Consider the following 17,667-nt stretch of genomic DNA (forward strand, 5'->3'; position numbering starts at 1 on the left):
TCTAGAGGAAAGTCTTACGTTGCATGTAAGCATATCTATTTTGTCTTCTTGCGAGTTTTGGGATTGCATAAGAACGAGGATATGGTAATGCATCAACCGACACTATCACCAGAGGAAGTGGACAATATACTATCACGTCCTTGAAGCAAGGATGTTTGTGCCTATACTTAAGCTTTAATCAAGCCTATTTGTGCCTATACTTAAGCTTTAATCAAGCCTCTCATGTTTGTGCCTACTTAAGCTTGTAAGGAAATGTGAAGTCAATCTTTTTGTAAGAATATTTGAACCAATATTATTTTTGTCTTGCTTTGGGATGGAGTATACTGTCACGTACTCTAAAGTCTTATTGTAGGTAGCTTGCGACGCTATGGTAAAGGAGTTGTACCAACTATATATCTTCTTGTAAGGAAATGTGAACTCAATCTTTTTGTAAAAGAAAATATGAGCCGGGTATACTTGTTTTTACTTATGTTGAAATAAACATTGGAAGAAAGGTATATAAGATAGGTATGTTTGTGCCTATATTTAAGTTTCTTGGACATAAAATGTGTGTTTATATGTAGGAAGGTAGGTATGTAGGTATGTATGTAGGTATGTATGTATGCATGCATGTATATGTTTGGGAGTATGCATGCATGCATGTATGTATTGTACAAATGTATATATATATATATGTATGTATGTATTCTACAAATGTATATATATATGTAGGAAGGTAGGTAAGGTGTGTTTGAGAATATACATGTATATATGTATGTATGTATGTGAAGGTAGGTAGGTAGGTAGATAGGTAGGTAGGTGTGTTTGAGAATATACATGTATATATGTATGTATGTATGTGAATGTATTTATTTCTCTTTCATAAATACTTACTATATAAAAGCTCACCAAAATGTATCATTTTTCTAACAAGCTCGCATAAAACTATCTTATCTCCAAAAAGCTCGCCAAATAAAGCTCGCAAAAAAATCAAACCCCATAATGCATAATGCATACGCATTAGGCACACACTTAATGCCAAAACCATAACACATTAGTCACAATGCATAATGCATATGCATTAGGCATAGTGTATACCGCCATAATCATCTCATACACATCGGCATAGCGCACAACACCTAAACCATAATGCACATGCATTAGGAATAACGCAACAAACATAGCCCATAACGCATATGCATTATGCATTAGGCCATAATGCGTACGCATAATGCATAACATATTACACATATGCACAACACATTAGGTGTAGTTTGTGCCATTGAATTAACTAAGAAGGTGAAGGTTTAAGGCTCAATAGCTTCCATTACTTGCTTGCCTTGCCATTCTTTCCTTCCAAATGTATGTTTTAGCATTCTTTACTTTTATGTGTGCTGCCTCATAGCTTGCAAATGTGTTTCTACATTGTGTGTGTGTGTGTGTGTAGCATGCATGCTTGCCTTGATTCTTGAGTATATGGACACTTTAGTTTTGCTTGTGTATATTAAGGAGAACGTTGTGTGTGTGTGTGTGTGTGTGTAGCATGCATGCTTGCCTTGATTCTTGAGTATATGGACACTTTAGTTTTGCTTGTGTATATTAAGGAGAACGTGTGTGGCTTAAAGAGGACCATTAAGCTCTTTTTGCTAAACAATAACATTGTGGCTTATGCACTTTCTTGTTGTCGTAGCTAAGTTAGCTTCTCTCTTGCTCTCCCTTTCTTTCTTTAAGTATTATACAATTAGGAGATAGCCCTTGGGCCTTTGGTTGTCGTCTATTGTTGCGGGAATCCTTCCCTTAATACTCGTTTGTCATATACTGCTAGAGCAGGGTGTGGCGTACTACCCCTATCTCTACACGACTCTCCATTTTACACTCTCTAACAAGTAGAAATTTGAAGCAACAAAGTTTTGTGATATGCAACGAAAGTCCAACATTTTCCAAAAAGTTGTTGGGCTAAAACAATCTGTTTGATAAACAAGTCTATCTTAATAATTGAGAATGCTCTTACATTTGATAATACATTCCTGTTTAGGTTTTTCAATAAGCAAAATGTGTTCATCTTATCATTCAATTACGCTAAATATAATGTGTTAATTAATCAAGAATTGACAAGAAAGTACTACACCATCCTAACACCAAGGATAACGCTATAAATAATTTTATAAAAGCTTTAAGAAAAGACCCTTTCTTTTAACACAATGGAATTATTGGCTTCCCTCTACGAAACTAGGGAAGGATTAACAAATGCTCCAGATTGAAAGCAAGTAAAGGCTTCACAATCCTCCATAATAAAACATCATTTACATCTTTTTCTTAATTTGTAGGTCAATTTGGAGATATTATTGACCATGTGTTTAAAGATACAAATTCACACCTCCTCTTCTCCAAATTAAGTAGTCCCTTTCAAAAGGCCATTTTGACTAAGGTCAAAAATTGGATTATTATTATTATGGTGAGTCATGGTATTCTAGGGCATGCCAATGATCATGTACACACATTTGGAGGGCACATGAAATGTGTGGGTGAAAAATAGCTTCTAAAATTACAGTCTTATTTTTCAATGAAAATAATTTAATTACGTTGTTATCATAACACTGTTATTTTGTTGAGTTGACTCTTATCAATCTAATCATTGTAATCCTATACATAAATATAATTAGTTCATCTTAACATGGTCTTAAAAACCTTGAATTGGTTCTTATATTTGATAGATAGGTGAAGCTATTTAGCCCAAAACATGGTTAGTTGAGGAACTCTTGACGGTACCTAAATACACAGAGGTGTAGCAAAAGAGATGCATACAATGGAGTGTGAACAAGAATATTCCTCATATCACGTAGCATCTTCCCACCAAAGGAATTTAAGCAATTTAAGCAAGATACCCTAAATGTCACACTAGAAAGACAAAGCCAACACAAAGCTAATTCTGAGAACATAACCCTCTAGTGTAATTTGTTAAATTAAATATGATTTACCTCATTATCTCTATAATCAAGGATTAAGCTATTCTTTAATGTCAAACTAGGATTTTCTTCCTACCCAATGTATTAGCCATTGCTACTTTATTTATTCAAAAGGGTTGCCAATCCTTGGTGAGTGAAATACATGAAAATACTCGGAGGTGGATGAATAGCAAGCAGCAAGACTGAGAGCCTGAAGCCAACGGATGCATCCACACTTAATAAAGGTAGGTCATTCCATACCTTCAGTTTAATTGCTTGAGGCAGTCAACAAAGTTTGTGCTGTTAAAGGGAACGCCTCCTATCCCTACACAGATTGATTGGCCCAAACCCACCGCCGTTGTTTGGAAAACCTACAACACCAGAACTTAGTAGCATGTACACATTTCCCCACAGTGATTCATCAAGACTAAATTTGCAAAGAAGCCTGAAAAATACTTACAGCTTCAGAAGTTAAAGTTCCCGATCGAGACACGATTCTAATTCTTCCAGGTTTGTAATCCACCAGGTTTGATAATGCTAGGGTAGTTTGAACCTATCAAACGAGGCTTCGACTGCTTGTTTATAGCAACTTTAGCAATGACACTCGCAAAAAAGCAAACAAAAATTCTGAATGTGCTGCCTACTGTGCATGCACAACTAATTTCTACTTGTCAACACACAAAATACACACCATATCTTGTTGAGGAATCCCTTTCGTGATACAAACAACCAAATACAACCATGAGAATACAAATCATTATCACCATGAGAATGCATTTGACATAACTTTCATGAAGGCTAAGGTAGATCCATGGACTCACCGGCACATACAACCAAGCATGTGCTAATACTAATACCAGCAAGCCATAAGTTGAGGTTAAATTTTTCACCGAAGCAAATATAACCATGAGAATACAAATCATTATCACTATGAGAATGCATTTGACACAACTCTCATGAGGCTAAAATAGATCCATGGAGGCACCAGCACATACAACCAAGCATGTGCTAATACTAATACCAGCAAGCCATAAGTTGAGGTTAAATTTTTCGCCGCCAAGCACTGCACCGGTTCACTTAGCCTTAACGGCAGCCAGGCTCTGCACTGCACCGGTTCACTTAGCCTTAATGGCAGCCAGGCTCTGCACTGCACCGGTTCACTTAGCCTTAACGGCAGCCACACTCTGCACTGCACTTGTGATGAAGCACTACTCATGTCATGTGCATCACAGATGCCATGGACATTCTCCTCTCTAGATCCAGAAGAGGCAGCCAGATAAAGAGTAGAACCAGGATGATAAAGCACAGAGCGCTGATGGCAGTGTAAACTAGAGCAGGACTTGGAGCAAGGATTTGAGAAGGACCAAAAGGATGCTCACAGAACCAGGCGACTGAAACGCATCATAAGATGGTAAAAGCATCAGTCGGCTCTGCAGGCGCTAGAGTGTGTGGACTGGAGTCCAGTCGGGCAGCAGCATGCGCATCATGAGCCAGGAGTAGATCTGGTCGGATTTGCTAAAAGGAGCATTAAAAGAATTCTGAACTGGCCGACCAGCAATCGGCTAGCTCCTACATTGTCCAAGACCCATATAAAAAGGCTCAAGTGCTCATCATTTATCTCATTCAATCCTCTAGGGATTGGGTCAGTAGGAGTCCTAGTTTGGGACTGACTTTTGGTGTGTTATCACCTTTTTAGGAAGGCACCCAAGGGCTGCAGACATGTACCCTTTTTGTACCATAGAATATATTGAATTTTCCAGCACCTCTCTCTCTCTCTCTCTCTCTCTACTCTCTCTCTACCTATGTTTTTGCATCAGATGATTCTCAAGAGTGTTTAGGGCTGAAAGAAGACTACCCAGAGCTTCCGCGTGTTACATTGGTATCAGAGCTTCAGGCTCAGCAAAGCTAAACACTGATTCAGTCCCAGATGATGGTGTACAGGTCCAAGGTACACGAAAGTACATGGATTCGAAGCCCAAGGCGGGAACACAGATTGGGAAGAACTCCCAGGAGGTTTGTTGGTGGTGTTCCATAGTGCCAGATGGGGATGGCAGTTCCATGAGCCAGATAGGTTCTCAGGTAACGGTCCCAAGGGAGGTTGATCCTCCAAGGGTGATGTGAGAGTGCCAGACTCAGTTCCAGGAATGAAGACCAAGACGGTGTTCAGAGTCAGGGCAGGAATGGATTGTGGACTAGAGGAAGACCAGATGCATAGATCTTCATCAGAGACCGAGTGGTTTGGAGAACAAGCTGGGTTTTTCAGAGAAAACGGTTGCCAAGGATGGATGATGACAGAGGGACTTCGGGACAGGATTGGGATGACGACAGTCATCCATGAGTAGGTTGGATTCCCGTCATCAAGTTTAGCAGAGGGGGATGTCATGTGCATCACAGATGCCATGGACATTCTCCTCTCTAGATCCAGAAGAGGCAGCCAGATAAAGAGTAGAACCAGGATGATAAAGCACAGAGCACTGATGGCAGTGTAAACTAGAGCAGGACTTGGAGCAAGGATTTGAGAAGGACCAAAAGGATGCTCACAGAACCAGGCGGCTGAAACGCATCATAAGATGGTAAAAGCATCAGTCGGCTGTTGTGCAGGCGCTAGAGTGTGTGGACTGGAGTCCAGTCGGGCAGCAGCATGCGCATCATGAGCCAGGAGTAGATCTGGTCGGATTTGCTAAAAGGAGCATTAAAAGAATTCTAAACTGGCTGACCAGCAGTCGGCCAGCTCCTACATTGTCCAAGACCCATATAAAAAGGCTCAAGTGCTCATCATTTATCTCATTCAATCCTCTGGGGATTGGGTCAGTAGGAGTCCTAGTTTGGGACTGATTTTTGGTGTGTTATCACCTTTTTAAGAAGGCAGCCAAGGGATGCAGACATGTACCCTTTTTGTACCATAGAATATACTAAATTTTCCAGCACCTCTCTCTCTCTCTCTCTACTCTCTCTCTACCTGCATTTTTGCATCAGATGATTCTCAAGAGTGTTTAGGGCTGAAAGAAGACTACCCAGAGCTTCCGCGTGTTACATTGGTATCAGAGCTTCAGGCTCAGCAAAGCTAAACACTGATTCAGTCCCAGATGATGGTGTACAGGTCCAAGGTACACGAAAGTACACGGATTCGAAGCCCAAGGCGGGAACACAGATCGAGAAGAACTCCCAGGAGGTTTGTTGGTGGTGTTCCACAGTGCCAGATGGGGATGGCAGTTCCATGAGCCAGATAGGTTCTCAGGTAACGGTTCCAAGGGAGGTTGATCCTCCAAGAGTGATGTGAGAGTGCCAGACTCAGTTCCAGGAATGAAGACCAAGACGGTGTTCAGAGTCAGGGCAGGAATGGATTGTGGACTAGAGGAAGACCAGATGCATAGATCTTCATCAGAGACCGAGTGGTTTGGAGAACAAGCTGGGTTTTTCAGAGAAAACGGTTGCCAAGGATGGATGATGACAGAGGGACTTCGGGACAGGATTGGGATGACGACAGTCATCCATGAGCAGGTTGGATTCCTGTCATCAAGTTTAGCAGAGGGGGATGTCATGTGCATCACAGATGCCATGGACATTCTCCTCTCTAGATCCAGAAGAGGCAGCCAGATAAAGAGTAGAACCAGGATGATAAAGCACAGAGCACTGATGGCAGTGTAAACTAGAGCAGGACTTGGAGCAAGGATTTGAGAAGGACCAAAAGGATGCTCACAGAACCAGGCGGCTGAAACGCATCATAAGATGGTAAAAGCATCAGTCGGCTGCTGCAGGCGCTAGAGTGTGTGGACTGGAGTCCAGTCGGGCAGCAGCATGCGCATCATGAGCCAGGAGTAGATCTGGTCGGATTTGCTAAAAGGAGCATTAAAAGAATTCTGAACTGGCCGACTAGCAGTCGGCCAGCTCCTACGTTGTCCAAGACCCATATAAAAAGGCTCAAGTGCTCATCATTTATCTCATTCAATCCTCTAGGGATTGGGTCAGCAGGAGTCCTAGTTTGGGACTGATTTTTGGTGTGTTATCACCTTTTTAAGAAGGCAGCCAAGGGCTGCAGACATGTACCCTTTTTGTACCATAGAATATATTGAATTTTCCAGCACCTCTCTCTCTCTCTCTACTCTCTCTCTACTTGCGTTTTTGCATCAGATGATTCTCAAGAGTGTTTAGGGCTGAAAGAAGACTACCCAGAGCTTCCGCGTGTTACAACTCACTAGCAATGAATGCTGAGGGCATAGCACAGAAGCGTAACTCTGGTAGCGTGTCTTTCTAATGTGACCCGAAAGCTTTTGTGAGAAGGAATATTCCATAGAAACTGCAGCTTTGGAGTCCTATGGTATGGAAAAACAGCTCTCTTTATTGCTATAATTTCTGGTCGTTTTGCCGAGAACCCTAATTTCAGCCCTCCTTTCTCATTTACTTTTTCTTTGACAATAATTGAGCTTACAGTTCTGCTTTGAATTTTACCCTGTAATTCCTTCATTGTTCAATGCACTCACCAATAAGTTGTGAATATGTTCATTTAAATTCATTAGCACTTATGAGAATACAAAGTTTACAGGAGTTGAAGTGACGAGCTCACTCGTTGCGGGCCGCACGACAACCCCCTTCTATTGCACCCATCTCCTCGCCACCCCTTAGCCCCCCTTGTCGCGTCGCCTCCTGCTCGCCACCCCTCTGCACCTGGCCATCGCGGTGCGCCTGGCTGCATGCTGATTCTCAGCTGCACGCTTTTCCTCTCCTCGCGTCTGCCTCCCCCCTTCGTGTCGGATTGCCCCAGTTGCCGGGAGTGTGTTAGTGTGTGTGTGTGTTTGGTGAGTGTGTGTAGGGTTTCTGTGTTTTTGTGTGAGTAGGTTTTAGGAGTTGAGCTTTAGTGTGTTTGTTTGTCTCCGTGGGTTTAGGAGTGGAGGGTTAGTGTGGAGGGTTAGTGTGGAGGGTTTAGGAGTGGAGTGACTGAGTGGGTTCTCTTGGGTCTAGGCCTTCGGGCGTGTGTAGGTGTTTGTGTGTGTGTGTGTGTCTCCGGCAAGTTTCCTCCTGCCTTCTTCCACCCCCGCCAGCAAGCACGGATGGCAGACCCACCTCCTTCACAGAGAGACTCCACAGAAGCCCCCTCGACCGTCCCCGCCGAGGACGCCCTCCAACTGTCTCTCTCCCCAGAGGAGAAAGTGAGCCTCATAGCAGAGATTGACATGTTGCAGGACACATCTGTGGTCTGCAAGGTCATTGGTAGCCGCCCTGGCAGAGAGGAGATTCGAGACGTTCTCCAGTTCGCTTGCTCGCAGATTCAGGCAAGATAGTAGATGTCTAGACATTGGGACGGGGTTACTACAAGATAGAGCTTGAAACCCCCCAGATGGTGACCAGAGTACTATATCAAAGTCCCCTCACGCTTTGCGCAGCTTGGGTGCACTTTAGGCCCTGGCGCCATGGATTCGACCCAGTCACACCGATACTCTCGAAGAGGAGACCGGCTTTCCAGTGAGAGTCAGTTTCCTCGGCCGTCGACGACGAGAGTATCTTCACCTTCCTCTGCAACTTGGCCGGGCATTCAACGCCATCCTCAAGTCTCCCCGCACGGCAGCCTCGGTGGTAGCGAAGGCTGCAGGCCTTCCTTCGGTACGGGTCATCATTCCAGATCACAGTATAAATTTGGTAACCACCTTGGAACCAAACGACTAAAAAGTTACAAATTATAATCTAATTTAGATTGATGATTACCATTTGGTAACTTTGCACTAGTAAAAAATTACCAAATGATAACTCACCTTTTAAAAAAAATTACCATTAGGGTTTTTCTATAAGCCTATATGATGCATGCTTAACAAGGCTCAAATTGATAACTTGAGGTTCACCAAGTAGAAATCACTATAATATCTTGCTATTTTTTCCAAGTTCTCTCAGTTCTCTCAATAACTGCTGATAGAAATAGCTTTAATTTTTTGAAACTCATACAACATCTAGCATGTATGAAAGAAATGAAGAGATCTTTGGAAACTTTAAGATCTAGAAAATTACCAAATTGTAACTCAAAATTTGGTATATGTTACCAATGGTAATTTTATGAAAATCTCAAATTTATACTATGTTCCAGATCCACACGACCTACCGAAGGAGATCATGCTCCCCACCCTCAGTGGGAGTTCGCTCTTGCAGCGGGTGGACCGTGGAGTCCAACCATTGCTTCATCTATCACGGGATGGGACATCTTGCTTGCTTGAGGGCCGGCGTCGTACTACCCATCCGCCGCAGTCACAGGGGGATCACAGGGGGTTGACACGACAGCTCCGCCTGGGCCCTCAGTGGGGATGAGTCACTCAGTGGGAGTTCGCAGGGAGTTGACACGACTGGCCATCGCCTCATCCCTGGAGTCACAGGGGGCCCTCAGTGGGGATCACAGGGGGTTGACACGACAGCTCCGCCTGGGCCCTCACCGCCTGGGACCTCATCAGCAACAGGTACTACTTCGACGGCAGGTACTTTGGCGCAGGCTACCGAGCAAGGTTGGCAACCTGCGCCGGAGCATGGCGGACAAGTACAGGTACGACAGGCAGCAGCTCTGAGGCCTGCCGCTCCAGCTCAGCAGTAGGTTCCCACTAGAAACAGATTTGATGTCCTTCACGAGGGCCCGTGACCTAGCCGTGAGGCTATGTCCAAGCACCCGCCGGCTTCCCAGCCCTCTATGGTTGGGGGACAGGAGGGCCAGCCAGCCCCTTAGCCTCCCCCCACCTCACAGCCACCCCCCGCTCCCGCCTCGCCCACCCCATCTTCTCATCTCCCCCCCCTTCCTCCCTCCCCCAGCCGCATGTCCCCAGCCCCCCAGGCTAATTCTCCCCCGCCCCCGCCCCCACCCCCCCATTCCCGCTGGCGCTTCTTCTCCGATGTGAGGCAGTTGCTTTTTCCTTGAGTCACTCCTCCAGGGATGAGGCGATGGCCAGTCGCCCCTCACTGGTTGTCAGCACCTCCCCGTTGTCGGCAGCTCCCCCAACGACACCGAGCTTTGATTTCTTTTTTGCGAGGGGAGCATTTTGATTATGGATTCACGCGGTATTTTGGCGACTTTAAGTCTGAGCTTCCAGCGGTCCACGTCCTCTTTCTTGCACAGCGAGGGGGGGCGATGCTATGGACTCAGCAGTCGCTTTCTCCTTCCGGCTCTGTGGCTCTACTTCTCAGGATTGGACCTCTGAGGCGGCTTTTGCCTTGGTGCGAGAGCAATCGCTAGAGTTTTCCCAACACTTGGGCCACAGGGATGTCTCAGAGGTGCTTGATGCTTTTTGGGCTCTCGCCAAATTCTCGATTGTGAGCGATGCTCAAGGATCGAGAGAGTGCCATATTGTTGTACACTTATTTACGGCGGCTCATCGGCCCCCTTGCTATGTACATCTCCATGAGGATTATCTTGACTAGACGGCTGCATTGACGAGTGCGTGCAGTGCCTGGTTTATGCTCAGGCGGGCTATGTATGATCGGCTTGCTTCGATATGAGGTCGCCCAGATGCAAATTATTCCCCGTCAAAGCCCTCGTCTAAGCTTGCCAGGATAGTTGCTGTTGTAGTATCAGTCTTCTCTCCATAGAGTCATGAGGATTGCCTCATGGAATGTGCAAAGGATGGGAGGCCCCAATTTCATGCGCTTTTGGGGCCGCTTGAGGCGGGAGCTTCAGAGATGTTTAGTTGGTGGGGATATTGACATTTTGATGCTTCAGGAGCTCACTTATGCAAGAGTCGTATCCAACATTGTGGACAGATTATGTGCAGTCACCACACTCCTGACGAAATGCCATTGTGGATAGAGGAGTTAGAATCCCAGGGAGGGCTCAATGGATCATTGTGCACGTAGGAGATGTCAGGCTTGGCGTCCTAAATCTGTATGTACCTAATCAAGCGAGTGGTCGTGCTGAGTTCTGGACGCGGCTCACTAAGGAGTTGCCAGCTGTCGAGCATTGGTGCATTGGGGGTGATTTTAACATGATAGACGACCCAGAAGACAGAGTTGGTGGCAGCCACGTCACAGTTCATGGGACAGAGCTTGCTGCTTGGGAGAGGCTATGTATGACACTGAGGATTGTGGATGAATGGTAGTAGGAGGCATTTGGCCGTGGGCGTGGCAATCTAGCCTTCTCGCGATCTGATAGACTGGTTGGAGGCACCAACATTTCTAGGATTCGCAAGTTCTATGTTGGAGATTGGCTAGGGCCCGTGGCGGCTCGATTAGCATTTTGGCAGGCACTATGCTTTCTGATCATGCGCCTATCATACTTCATGTGGAGAAGGGCAAACGGAGATCATCCCAGCCTATTCGGATTCTAGAGTCTCGTAGTGGACCCTGACATGGCAGGAAGAATGGAGGTCTGAGCAAGCCTTCAGTGGATAGAGGGAGAGTATGCTGGCACGGCTGCTGAGCGGTTGAGTACCCTGAGTACGACCTTCAGTGATGAGGCACGGGAGCGACTTGCCCGGCTCCATGAGGCAAAGCGAGGTTTGCGACAGAGCATTGCCTCGTTGCAGCGAAGAGCGCCACTCGGAGCGCCCTTGGATAGAGACATGGTAATGCCAGGCCCCCCAGGAGCTCAGTTCTATAGAGGAGAGTCGGCATGACTCCCACTTTCACAAACAGGCATCCCACTGGCGGGGGCAAAGTTATTGGCGACTTCTTTTCCATTACTAGCCTGAGAAAATCCAAGTTGTGTGCACACTTTTTTGCTCTCTGGATTATGCAAAAGTTTTAATCAATATGCAGGTTTCACATCTGGTTTTTTTTTTTAAAGTCACTTTTATAAAAAAAATGCGCCAAAACTTTGGCCATGCCCAAACTTCACACATTTTTTTAAATTTTTTTTAAAAATGTATCATGATTTCTTTTCAACAGCAACATGAGTTTTCTAGATTTCTCTCTCTCTCTCTCCACGCGGCTACATGAAAAATTCAGATCCTCTTTCTCTCCACGCAGCCAGTAGAGTACGTCAGGTCATATGTCTACTTGGAAAATACTTTCACAGGACCGCGTTTCTCCCTGAAGGAGGCAGCAGCACCAGCTAGATTAGCTCGAGGGCATGCAGCCTTGGGGGCACTTGAGAGGCAATGTGCACACATATAGTTTCAGGAGCCACGCACCAAATTGTGGCTATTTGATACGCTTGTCACAGCGACCCTCTTGTATGGAGCTCCAATTTGAGGACCCAGTATACATCACAGATCTCAGAGAGGGACAGATGAGGGATGGGGAGGCAAATGGAAAGACCACTGATTATGATGATTGCCCGCATGATTCGGAGCAAATCATCAGTACCACATAAGATTGTTCGGGCTGAGCTAGGTGCCCCACTAGTAGTAACCGAGGCCTATTCTAGACAGTTACCTTTTTACAGCGCCTATGGGAGCTCCCTCAGCAGCAGAGGTACTCCCGATTGGCATTGACCTCATCCATACAGTTGGCAGTTGGCAGAGGATGGAGATACTCATTGTTGGTACGCTCATATGAGATCATGGTTTGACCTACATGGTTTGTGGATAGAGACACTACCACCCTTTCAGTACAGTCTGGATTGTCCATTTTTGGATCTCTCTTGCTCAAAGCGAAACCGCGTGATCAGGATAGATATAATCAGAGTGGACATAGAGAGGACATGGACTAGCCCCCTTGAGCCCTTGGGCACGAAAATGGCTCATTATTACAAGAGCCATTTTCTACACCTCTCACCGAATGATTTTATCACCTGCCCGGCATACATGGATGTACACCTATCACATGGGATACGTTGTGCCATTGGACAGATCCGGACCTCATCACACTAGCTACGGATTGAGACAAGGCGATATTTGCATCAGATTGTGGACGACCGCATTTGTCAGCTATGCTACCAGGAGGTAGAGATAGAGGAACACTACATTTGCCGATGTACAGTCTATTATGAGATCCGAGGGAGATATCACTGCCTCTTCCAAGAGGGTTTTGGGCCGTTATGCAGGGTCATGGAGTTTGAGGATGAGAGATGCCTGGGATTGTTTCTACTTGAGCTCAGGAGACATAGAGAGACCCTCTTGGCGGACAGGAGGCCGAGCCATGATGTACCTAGATAGAGGACACTGACAGATTTCTTCGGCACCAGCACCAACAACCCAGTCCCCCACACACCTCCTGATACCTCCTCCACTAGGCCATTAGGGCATTGACCACGCTCCTAGGGAGTCACCCCACTGATAGAGTAGTTATCTTATGTCGTGCTCATCGGCCACGCCCACCAGGATCCCGACCACGGCATCCTCACCATCGCCAGATCAGAGCCATTATTGCTCGGCATCGGAGGCACCTACCTCGCTTCCTTCTACGACCTCTCCATTCTAGACAACCCCATGGCATAGATAATTGATCTAAGGAGAGGGCAACACTTCAATTGATCAGCATACATGGATCTACCTGATATACATTTTTCAGTATTTTCCAGTATTTTCTACTCAGTATCATCTCGGAGTCTTACAGTTCTGTTCTTATAACTATAGGACAATCAATTTATTGTACTTTTTAGTCTCATTTAGTTGTTCTCTTTGATGAGACACCAACTTCAGATGTACTCTCAGTTTTGGTCTCGTAGGCCACTATGGCCTCTAAGAGACATTAATATATCATTTCATTTCATTTTTCACTATGGCCTCTCGTAGACGTTAATATATCTTTCTTTCTTTCTTTCTTTCTCTCTCTCTCTCTCTCTCTCTCTCTCTCTCTCTCTCTCTTTACACAGGCAAGGCCATTCTGCCCATGTGCATTCTATAGGTGCTACTCTCTCTCTCTTTACTCACGCAAGGCCATTCTGCCCATGTGCATGCGCATTCTATAGGTGCTACTCTCTCTCTCTAGAAAGTAGCGCATAGTCTTTCTTTCTCTTCTTCTACACACAGACACTCTCTACGTGAAGGCTACAACCCACTCTGTCTCTAGAGAGTGCAAGCCACACATGGAGTATATCTCTCTCTACTGCCCAACCTGCACTCTCTCTAGAAAGTGCAGTAATTTTTTCTGAGCAAGTTGTTATTTTTCTCTCTCTACAATTGAGCACTTTTATATGGTTAAAATTACACACCATCCAGTGACACCCCCAAGCGTCCATAGGCAAGCGCCCGCAACATTAAAACCAAGGTGTCCCATACCAGGCTACGCACTAGCTCTCAAGCTAGTGGGTCTCATGTGTCGAATGAGGCCTCCGGCCTCTTATAAAGTCATTGGCTGCACTGGTCGCTTTCACACAAGCGCCCGCCCCCGGACATCCGGACACCCAATCCGACCCAGCCCTAACGCTAGACCTACCGGACGTAACATACCGCCTCTACTTCAGCAGCCCTCGACAGCCACAACCTCAGCAAATCCCGCTCCTACTCCATCCGCCCCAGCAACAACCAGTGCAGTTTTCCATCCTGTCGCCAGTTTGCATGCCCCCAGAGTGCACTTTGTGGATAAGCAGGAGGACACATCAGCACCATCCAGTTTGCTTCGCGCCTACGGCCTAGCCCAAGCCATCAGTTTATGGTGTTATTTGACACCGGCAGTTCGGAGGACTTGATTTCTCCATAGTTAGCCAACGAGTTGCACTGTTCTTTGACTCTAGTGCACGTAGATGTTCATCGATTCACACCCAGCATCTGCACACAAATCACGCAGAAAGCTGAAAAAATCCAATTCCAGATTCAACAAGTCTCATTTAAGAAAGATTTTCTAGTTGCCCCCCTTGATTGGATGCTACATTGGGCAATCCGTGGATGGAGTTTCACACACCGGTCCTAGATACCAAGATGGCGACTTTCTTCCTTACCGAAGGAGTCCTCACCCCCACATCCATCACCTGTGATTGGCGACTCCCAGGTATTCCCCTTATCTCACACCTTCAGGCTCGTAGAGCACTGAATAAAGGCGCTCAGTGTGCCTTGTTATACGTTCGCGTCAACCCGCAGTCAACCGCATCTATTCACAGCATTTCATCGGTTGGAGCAGCTCTGGAGACGCTAGCAGCAGAGCAAGATATGGAACCCAAGATGAAGGCCTTAGTGGACAAGTACTGGCATCTCATGTTGAAGGATGACCTTCCTCTGAAGCTTCCACCTTCAAGACTGGAGGATCATCACATCCACTTGATTCTTGGCGCAGAACCTCCTGTCAGTTCCCCTATCGCTTAACCAAAGCTTTGGAGGGCGAACTGGAGTCTCAAATAGCAGACTTACTTCGGGCTAGATTTATCCGTCCGTCGTCATCTCCTTTTGCAGCACCCGTTCTCTTCATCATGAAGAAGGACAAGTCCACTAGCTTATGTGTGGACTATCTGGCATTAAATAAGCTTACCATTAAGAACCGGTTTCCCATGCCCCGCATAGAGTATATCTGGGAGAGACTAGATGGTGCCAAGTATTTTACAAAGATTGATTTGAGGAGCAGCTACCATCAGGTCCGGATTTTTGAAGCAAATATTCCAAAGAAGGGTTTCCAGACTTAGTGTGGCCATTTCGAGTTCGTGGTCAGGACTCACAGGCACACCAGGGACTTTTAATAAGACGATGCATCAAGCTTTTGCTGTCCTCATTGGCAAATGTGTTTTTATCTTCCTCGATGACATCCAAGTGTTTGTTGGATGTAGAGAGGGTCTTCCAAATCTTGGAAGAGAACCAATTCTATGCCGACGCCAAGAAGAGCGTGTTTGGAGTCCAAGAGATATCATATCTCAGTTTTATCATCAGCAGCAGCGATGGCATTCGGTTGGATCCCGACGACAAGATCCAGGCCATCCAAGCTTGGGAAGTTCCTCAAAACGCTCAGCAAATCAGATCTTTTGTGGGTCAAACCCTACAACCGACATACGGCAATTTTTTCAAATACAGCAGCTTCCCTTACAGATATACTTAAAGGCTATAAGACTAAGAAGCAGAAAGTCTCAGTCCCAGGAGAAGCATTGGAGGCGTTTCATGCTCTCAAGCGGTTGGCGTCCGAGGCACCAGTTCTCAAAATTGCTTTGTGGGGAATGCGCCCTTCGAGGTCATCTCACGGATGCCAGCAATATTGCCATTGGAGCCGTACTTCAGCAAGATGGTAGACCAGTGGCGTATTACAGCAAGAAATTGAATAGTGCTCAGTGCAACTATTCAGTTTATGACAAGGAACTTTTTGCAGTTATCTCCACCCTGAAACATTGGAAACATTTCTCATATGGGCAAGAATTTGTGGTCAAGACTGACCACCAAGCTTTGAAGTGGTTGCAAACGATGCCCAGCACCAATTGGAGCGATCGACAAGCTCGATGGAGCCAAATCTTCCAGCAGTTTGGCGGCATGATCGAGTACCTTCCCGAGAAGCACAATCCCATGGCGGATGCTCTTAGTCGCAAGTCCGGCCAAGTCGAGCTGGTTCAGTATGTGTTGGAGATTCAAGGACCATAGTTGGAGGGCATGCAGGATGAGTACCATGACTCTTCCGAGTTTGGGACTCAGTACAGATTAGCATGGGCTCGTGAGCCCGGCCATTACAACATCCAGGATGCTTGGCTACTCAAAGGGTCACCTTTGCATCACTGCAACACGTAGAGCAACACTTCTCCATGCACATGACTCTCATTAGGGGACACCATGGCATCAATGGTACATCGGAGAAGCGTGAACAGTCCTCCTTTTGGCCCCACATGATGAGGAATGTCTACGAGTATGTGCAGCAATGTCAGACATGTCAGAAAGTAAAAAGTTCTCATCAGAAAGCACCAGGGCTTCTTCAACCATTGCCCATCCGTTTCAGGACATCTTGATGGACTTTGTTGGACTCCTTTCGGCATCCCATCCTACCCAGAACACAATGTGCTTCACTATAGTGGACCGCTTCAACAAGTTCGTGATGTTAATTCCATGAAAGCATACTTGTACAGTGGAGGATGTTGCTCGCTTATTCATCCAGTTTTGCTTTCCCGTTTTGCCGGCTTACCAAAGACCATCACTTCAGATCGGGACGCCAAGTTCACTCGCAATTCTAGAAGGCACTTTTTGCGAACTTTGGCACCCAATTACAGTTTTCGAGCGCCTTCCATCCGCAAACCGATGGGCAGATAGATTTATAATCAATTAGTTTTCGATGTCTTGAAGGCTTGCTGTAATTATCAGTAGAATCGGTGGGAGCACCATTTGCCCTTAGTTCAAGCTATCCTCAATGATACTTATTCCTCAAGCTTCCTCCTTCATGGACGATGCACGTCGTCTCCCATGTCTCTTGGTTAAAGGCGTACATTGGACAACCTCTTCAAGATATTCCCGATGAGCAGCAACCTGAAATTGTAGATGAAGCAGAGGTCATTGAACCAGAGTAGATCTTACTCCACAAATGGAAAGCATGGTTCGGGGAAGCGGGAGAGGCAGTTCCCCACCAAATTCCGGAACTGTGATACGCATGAGGCGGTTTGGTTGGACTGGGATCTCTTCCTGAAGTACCCACAGTTATTGGCGGACTACTTGGACACCATGCGGTTACCGCCAATTTAAGCAAGAGGGAATGTCATGTGCACCACCTCTCGGTGCACGATGACACGCTCACACAGGCGCCCAAGCGCACCCGTAGTCACCGACAGTGCCTACATAAGCATTTTTTAAAAGATGTCGTATGCCGTTCTGGAGTCTCCGAGCGAGCTACGCTACATGAGCAATTAGACACAAGTTTTGGATCTCAATTCTGAGTCCGGACAAGCATAGTAGAGCATGATTAAAAGTTAGCTTTTATCCCTAGGGTTAAGCGGGCAAAATAATAATTA

This window comes from Cibotium barometz, chromosome 39 (genome assembly GCF_041138505.1).
Source record: "Cibotium barometz isolate CiBa-2024 chromosome 39, ASM4113850v1, whole genome shotgun sequence".
Classification (NCBI taxonomy): Eukaryota; Viridiplantae; Streptophyta; class Polypodiopsida; order Cyatheales; family Cibotiaceae; genus Cibotium; species Cibotium barometz.